Below are 6,362 nucleotides of genomic sequence, written 5' to 3'. Positions count from 1 at the left end.
GTGGTGTTTGTTGAGTTGGCACTGATCGAGATTAGGATTTGTCACTCAATGTATCTGAGAGGTATCTCTGGGGCCTCTCGGTAATGCACATCACTATGAGCCTTGCAACCAAAGTGTCTAAAGAGTTAGTCACATGATGATGCATTACGGAACGAGTAAAGAGACTTGCTGGTAACGAGATTGAACTTGGTATGAGGATACCGACGATCGAATCTTGGGCAAGTAATATACCAATGACAAAGGGAATAACGTATGTTGTTATGCGGCTTGACCGATAATTATCTTCGTAGAATATGTAGGAGCCAACATGAGTATCTAGGTTCCACTATTGGTTATTGACCGGAGATGTGTGTCGGTCATGTCTACATAGTTCTCGAACCCGTAGGGTCCGCACGCTTATCGTTCGATGATGATTTGTATTATGAGTTGTGTGATTTGATGACCAAAGTTTGTTCGGAGTCATGGATGAGATCACAGACATGACGAGGAGTCTCGAAATGCTAGAGGGTTGAAGATTCATATATTGGAAGGTTATATTCGTACACCAGAATGGTTTCGGGAAGTATCGCATAGGTTTTGGAGTACCAGGCGTTACCGGACCCCCCCCCCTCCCAAGAAGTTAATTGGCCACACATGGGCCTTAGTGGAGGAAAGAGGACCGGCCAGGGAGGTGGCGCATGCACCACCTTGCCAATCCGAATTTGACAAGGGGTGGGTGTTGTGCCCCCCTTTCCCTCTCATACTCCTCCTCTCTTTCCCTCTTTGCTATTCCAAAAAAAGGAAAAAGGTGAGGGGAATCCTACTTGGACCTGGGAGTCCCAGTAGAACTCCCTACACCTCGCGCGCCCCCCTTGGGCCGGCCACCTCTCCTCCCCCCCAATTATATATGTGGGAGGGGGGCACCCAAAGACACAACAAGCCTTCTCTTAGTCATGTGCGATGCCCCCTCCACATTTACACACCTCGGTCATATCGTCGTAGTGATTAGGCAAAAGCCATGCACTAGTAATTTCATCATCACCATCACCACACCGTCATGCTGGCGGAACTCTCCCTTGTCCTCAACTGGATCAAGAGATCGAGGGACGTCATTGAGCTGAACGTATGCTAAATGCAGAGGTGCCATACATTCTGTGCTTGGATCAGTTGTATCACGAAGACGTTGGACTACATCCACCGCGTTACTAAATGCTTCCACTTTCGGTCTATGAGGGTACATGGACACACTCTCCCCACTCATTGCTATGCTTCTCCTAGATAGATCTTGCGTGATCGTAGGTATTTTTTTCAAATACTACATTCCCCAATAGTGGCATCCGAGCTAGGTCTATGCGTAGATTTGATATGCACGAGTAGAACACAAAGAGTTGTGGGCGATGATAGTCATACTGCTTACCAGCAACGTCTTACTTTGATTCGGTGGTATTGTTGGATGAAGCGGCCCGGACCGACATTACATGACCGCGTTCATGAGACTGGTTCTATCGATGTGCTTCGCACACAAGTGGCTACCGGGTGTTTGTTTCTCCAACTCTAGTTGAATTGAGTTTGACTATGCCCAGTACTTGTTGAAGGTTAAAACAGCACACTTGACAAAAAATCATTATGGTTTTGATGCGTAGGTAAGAACGGTTCTTGCTAGAAGCCTGTAGCAGCCACATAAGACTTGCAACAACAAAGTAGACGATGTCTAACTTGTTTTTGCAGGCCTTGTTGTGATGAGATATATGGTCAAGACATGATGAGATATAAATTGTTGTATGAGATGATCATGTTTTGTAACAGTTATCGGCAACTATCAGGAGCCATATGGTTTTTGCTTTATTGTATGAAATGCAATCGCCATGTAATTGCTTTACTTTGTCACTAAGTGGTAGCGATAGTCGTAGAAGCAATAGTGGGCGAGATGACAAAGATGCTACGATGGAGATCAAGGTGTCAAGCCGGTGACGATGGTGATCATGATGGTGCTTTAGAGAGGGAGATCAAAGGCACAAGATGATGATGGCCATATCATATCACTTATTTTGATTGCATGTCATGTATATATTTTATGCATCTTATTTTTCTTAGTACGGCAGTATCATTATAAGATGATCTCTCACTAAATTTCAAGGTATAAGTGTTCTCCCTGACTATGCACCGTTGCTACAGTTCGTTGTGCTGAGACACCGCATGATGATCAGGTGTGATAAGCTCTACGTTCACACACAACGGGTGCAAGCCAGTCTTGCACACGTAGAATACTCAGGTTAAACTTGACGAGCCTAGCATAGGCAGATATGGCCTCGGAACACTGAGACCAAAAGGTCAAACATGAATCATATAGTAGATATGATCAACATAGTTCACCATTGAGAACTACTCCATCTCACGTGATGATCGGGCATGGTTTAGTTGATATGGATCACATGAACAATTAGATGACTAGAGAGATGTCTATCTAAGTGGGAGTTCTTAAGTAATATGATTAATTGAACTTTAATTTATCATGAAATTAGTACCTGATAGTATTTTGCATGTCTATGTTGTTGTAGATCAATGGCCCGTGCTACCGTTCCCTTGAATTTTAATGCGTTCTTAGAGAAAGATAAGTTGAAATATGATGGTAGCAACTACACGGACTAGCTCCATAACTTGAGGATTATCCTCATTGCTGCACAAAAGAATTACGTCCTGGAAGCACCGCTAGGTGCAAAACCCACTGCAGGAGCAACTCCAGACGTGATGAACGTCTAGCAGAGCAAAGCTAATGAATACTGGATAGTTCAATGTGCCATGCTTTACGTCTTAGAACTGGGACTTCAACGACGTTCCGAATGTCATCGAGCATATGAGATGTTACAGGAGTTGAAGTTAATATTTCGAGAAAATGCCCTAATTGAGAGATAGAAGACTCCCATAAGTGCTACAACTTCAAAATGGAGGAGAATAGTTCTGTTAGTGAACATATACTCAGAATGTCTAGGTACCACAACCACTTGACTCAACTGGGAGTTAATCTTCCCGATGATAGAGTTCTTCAATCAGTGCCACCAAGCTACAAAAGCTTCATGATGAACTATAATATGCAAGGGATGGATAAGACAATTCCCGAGCTCTTCACGATGCTAAAGGCTGCGGAGGTAGAAATCAAGAAGGAGCATCAAGTGTTGATGGTTAACGAGACCACTAGTTTCAAGAAAAAGGGCAAAGGGAAGAAGGGGAATTTCAAGAAGAACGGCAAGCAAGTTGCTGCTCAAGTGAAGAACCCCAAGTCTGGACCTAAGCCTGAGACTGAGTGCTTCTACTACAAAGGTACTAGTCACTAGAAGCGAAACTGCCCCAAGTATTTGGCGGATAAGAAGGATGGCAAAGTGAAAGGTATATTTGATATACATGTTATTGATGTGTACCTTACTAATGCTCGTAGTAGCGCCTGGGTATTTTATACTGGTTCTGTTGCTCATATTTGCAACTCGAAACAGGGGCTACGGATTAAATAGTGATTGGCTAAGGACGAGGTGACGATGCATGTGGGAAATGGTTCCAAAGTCAACGTGATCGCCGTCGGCACTCTACCTCTACATCTACCTTCGGCATTAGTTTTAGACCTGAATAATTGTTCTTTGATGCCAGCGTTAAGCATGAACATTATATCTCGATCTTGTTTGATGCGAGACGGTTATTCATTTAAATCATAGAATAATGGTTGTTCTATTTATATGAGTAATATTTTTTATGGTCATGCACCCTTGATGAGTGGTCTATTTTCGTTGAATCTCGATAGTAGTGATACACATATTCATTGTATTGAAGCCAAAAGATACAAGTTTAATAATGATAGTGCAACTTATTTGTGGCACTGCCATTTAGGTCATATTGGTGTAAAGCGCATGAAGAAACTCCATGCTGATGGACTTCTAGAATCACTTGATTATGAATCACTTGATGCTTGCGAACCATGCCTCATGGGCAAGATGACTAAAACTCCGTTCTCCGGAACAATGGAGCAAGCAACAGACTTGTTGGAAATAATACATACTGATGTATGCGATCTGATGAGTTTTGATGCTCGCGGCGGGTATCGTTATTTTTTACCTTCACAGATGATTTGAGCAGACATGGGTATATCTACTTGATGAAAGATAAGTCTAAAACATTTGAAAAGTTTAAAGAATTTCATAGCAAAGTGGAAAATCATCGTAACATGAAAATATAGTTTCTATGATATGATCATAGAGGTGAATATTTGGGTTACGAGTTTGGTCTTCATCTGAAACAATGTGGAATAGTTTCACAACTCATGCCACCTGGAACACCACAGTGTAATGGTGTGTCCGAACATCGTAATCATACTTTATTAGATATATGGTGTGACCTATGATGTCTCTTACTAATTTACCACTACCATTTCGGGGTTATGCTTTAGAGATGGCTGCATTCACATTAAATAGGGCACCATCTAAATCCGTTGAGACGACACCATATGGATTGTGATTTGGCAAGAAACCCAAGTTGTCATTTCTTAAAGTTTGGAGTTGCGATGCTTTTGTGAAAAAGCTTCAACCTGATAAGCTCGAACCCAAATCAGAGAAATGTGTCTTCATAGGATACCCAAAGGAGACTGTTGGGTACACCTTCTATCATAGATTCGAAGGCAAGATATTTGTTGCTAAGAATGGATCCTTTCTAGAGAAGGCATTTCTCGCGAAAGAAGTGAGTGGGAGGAAAGTAGAACTTGATGAGGTAATTCTACCTTCTCCCGAATTGGAAAGTAGTTCATCATAGAAATCAGTTCAAGTGATTCCTACACCAATTAGTGAGGAAGGTAATGATGATGATCATGAAACTTCTGATCAAGTTACTACTGATCCTCGTAGGTCAACCAGAGTAAAATCCACACCACAGTGGTATGGTAATCATGTTCTTGAGGTCATGTTACTTGACCATGAGGAACCTACGAACTATGACGAAGCGATGATGAGCCCAGATTCCACAAAATGTCTTGAGGCCATGAAATTTGAGATGGGATCCATGTATTAGAACAAAGTGTGGACTTTGGTTGACTTGCCCGGTGATCGGCAAGCAATATAGAATAAATGGATCTTCAAGAAGAAGACTGACGCCGACGGTAATGTCACTTTCTTGTAAATACAGGCTTCTCCAAAAGTATGTATAAAACCATATGCTTTGATCACACTATCAAAGCATATATTCCAACTCCGAGAGGCTTGCACCAGTCCATAAATGGATCGCTAGAGCTTGCACACTTTGTTAACACCTTTTGGATCGACAAAACCTTTTGGTTGCATCATATATAATTCTTCTTTAACATATCCATTAAGGAATGCAGTTTTGACATCCATTTGCCAAATTTTGTAATCATAAAATGCAGCAGTTCCTAACATGATTCAGATAGACTTAAGCATCACTACAGGTGAGAAGGTCTCATCATAGTCAACTCCTTGAACTTGTGGAAAACCTTTCGCAACAAGTTGAGCTTTGTAGACAGATGGGAGCTCTATAGCATTTTTGATATTATATGTGGATGACATATTGTTGATCGGAAATGGTATTGAATTTTCTGAATAGCATAAAAGGATACTTGAATAAGAATTTTTCCATGAAAGACCTTGGTGAAGCTGCTTATATATTGGGCATCAATATATATAGAGGTAGTTCAAGACGCTTAATTGGACTTTCACAAAGCACATACCTTGATAAAGTTTTGAAGATGTTCAAAATGGATCAATCAAAGAAAGGGTTCTTGCCTGTGTTACAAGGTGTGAAGTTGAGTCAAACTCAATGCCCGACCACTACAAAAGATAGAGAGAAAATGAAAGTCATTCCCTATGCCTCAGCCATAGGTTCTATCATGTATGCAATGCTGTGTACCATACCTAATGTGTGCCTTGCTATTAGTTCAACAAGGAGGTACCAAAGTAATCCAGGAGTGGATCACTAGATAGTGGTCAAGAACATCCTGCAATACCTGAAAAGGACTAAGGATATGTTTCTCATTTATGGAGGTGACAAAGAGCTCATCGTAAATGGTTATGTCGATGCAAGCTTCGACACTGATCCGGATGGCTCAAAGTCACAAACCGGATACGTATTTATATTGAATGGTGGAGCTATCAGTTGGTGCAGTTCCAAGCAGAGCGTCGTGGCAGGATCTACATGTGAAGCGGAGTACATAGCTGCTTCGGAAGCAGCAAATGAAGGAGTCTGCATGAAGGAGTTCATATCCGATCTAGGTGTCATACCTAGTGCATTGGGTCCAATGAAAATCTTATGTGACAATACTGGAGCAATTGCCTTGGCGAAGGAATCCAGATTTCACAAGAGAACCAAACACATCAAGAGACACTTCAATTCCA

This window comes from Triticum urartu, chromosome 6A (genome assembly GCF_056163025.1).
Source record: "Triticum urartu cultivar PI428250 chromosome 6A, HENAU_Tu73, whole genome shotgun sequence".
Taxonomy (NCBI): Eukaryota; Viridiplantae; Streptophyta; class Magnoliopsida; order Poales; family Poaceae; genus Triticum; species Triticum urartu.
This window is presented reverse-complemented; position numbering follows the sequence as displayed.